Genomic DNA, 1,722 nt, shown 5'->3' with positions numbered 1-1,722 from the left:
GTCAAAGTAATCAGCGGGTACCGGTACCTGTCTCTTATACACATCTAAGGATTTTATTTTCGACTACTGCAGTTTCATGCAATGTGCAATCGTCAGGTCCGAGTTATTGAGCAGAAAGGATGGTATATATATACGTGTTGTGGAATTTACAGCTGGGAGAAAATGTTTCCATTAGCAACAGGTATATTATAAGTGATGGGCGTGAGGTTTGTAGAAAGTGGGCGTGAAAATTAACAGTTCTTAAGCAAGTATTTGTTGCGGTGACGACAGGCGGAAATCAACTCTGATCGTTTGTTTAATGTTTTGTTACGGTCGGATGCGATGATGTAATACTTTTCTGTTAGGCATAGGTTGCAGCGTTTAGTGATATTGTTATATGGGGGTGCTCGTTTCATTATGTTCCATTTAATGGTGAAGGGGGTGTTGCTTTCTTTCAGTTCCCATATATATTTTGACAGTCTCGTGCTGTTCTGATGCTTGCGATGATTAAAGGTGTGCTTGTGTGTGGTGTATCTGTATTTGAAGGTGTTCTCCGTTAATCCAATGTACTGTTTCGTGTCGTTTTGAGTTGTGATTTCGGCTTTGTAGACCACGTTCTGGGTATTTCCATGTTAACAACCTAGCAGGATTTTTTCTCAGTCGTGGCTATCCTCTTAACCTCATTAAATCCCAAATTACTAAGGCAGCAGAACGTTCACGGCAAGACCCCTTATCTCCTAAAATCCGCCCCACATGCAATCGCATTCCCCTCATCCTTGATTTTCACCCCTCCATCACGTCCTTATCTAGAACTATTAGGAATGACTTCACCCCACTTCAACACAATGAATCCACCCGACTCCTATTTGACCAACCGCCGTTACTCGCAAGCCGTCAACCCCCTAACCTCAAAATGATCCTCACATCCTCACGCTTGTCACCACCTAAAAGAGGCAACTCTAAATGCAACAAACCACGATGCATGATCTGCAAACTACTCATCACTGACACACAAATTAAACTACCCCACTCCTCTCATAACATTCATCCTCCTGCCCTGACTTGCGATTCTTCTAATGTCATATACCTTCTCACTTGTGTCAAATGTAACAAAGGGACCTACATCGGGGAAACCGGCGCTAAATTTAAATTAAGATTTAACAATCACAAACAAAGCATCCGCAAAGGTAACACAGACGGCTTTCCTGTGGCCGAACATTTCAACTCTCCTGACCACAACATCAACGACATTCGCTGTGCACTCGTTGCTTGCAATTTCAAATCACTCAAAGAACGACGTCAATCTGAACTGAAACTCATAATCAAATATAAAACACACAGTTTTGGTCTTAATAAAGACCTGGGTATCATTAGTGACTACACCTTCCCCGATGCTGATTCAGCTAATTAATTATGCTTCATCTTAGTATCCGACTCTATACCTTTATTCACTTATATTTATTCACACATATATCTCATGTTTATATACATATCGTTCATTTCTATATATATTTTTTTATATATTTTCATTTGATAATTATATCTATGCTTTTTGTACCTTGTTAACATAATACATTTTTTATATTTCATATTGTATAGACTGGATTATGTTCACTCAACTTGTATACACCGATATCCATTTTATTTTTGTTCATTTAAGACTCATCCATATATTGCTACTAGTTTTACTATTACATATTATTATATTATCATTACTATCGTTACTATTGTAATTATTATCAT

The sequence above is a fragment of the Anneissia japonica genome, unplaced genomic scaffold (assembly GCF_011630105.1).
Source record: "Anneissia japonica isolate Jap-2015-1 unplaced genomic scaffold, ASM1163010v1 scaffold1417_len1240632_cov203, whole genome shotgun sequence".
Classification (NCBI taxonomy): Eukaryota; Metazoa; Echinodermata; class Crinoidea; order Comatulida; family Comatulidae; genus Anneissia; species Anneissia japonica.
Note: the sequence above shows the minus strand (reverse complement) of the source record.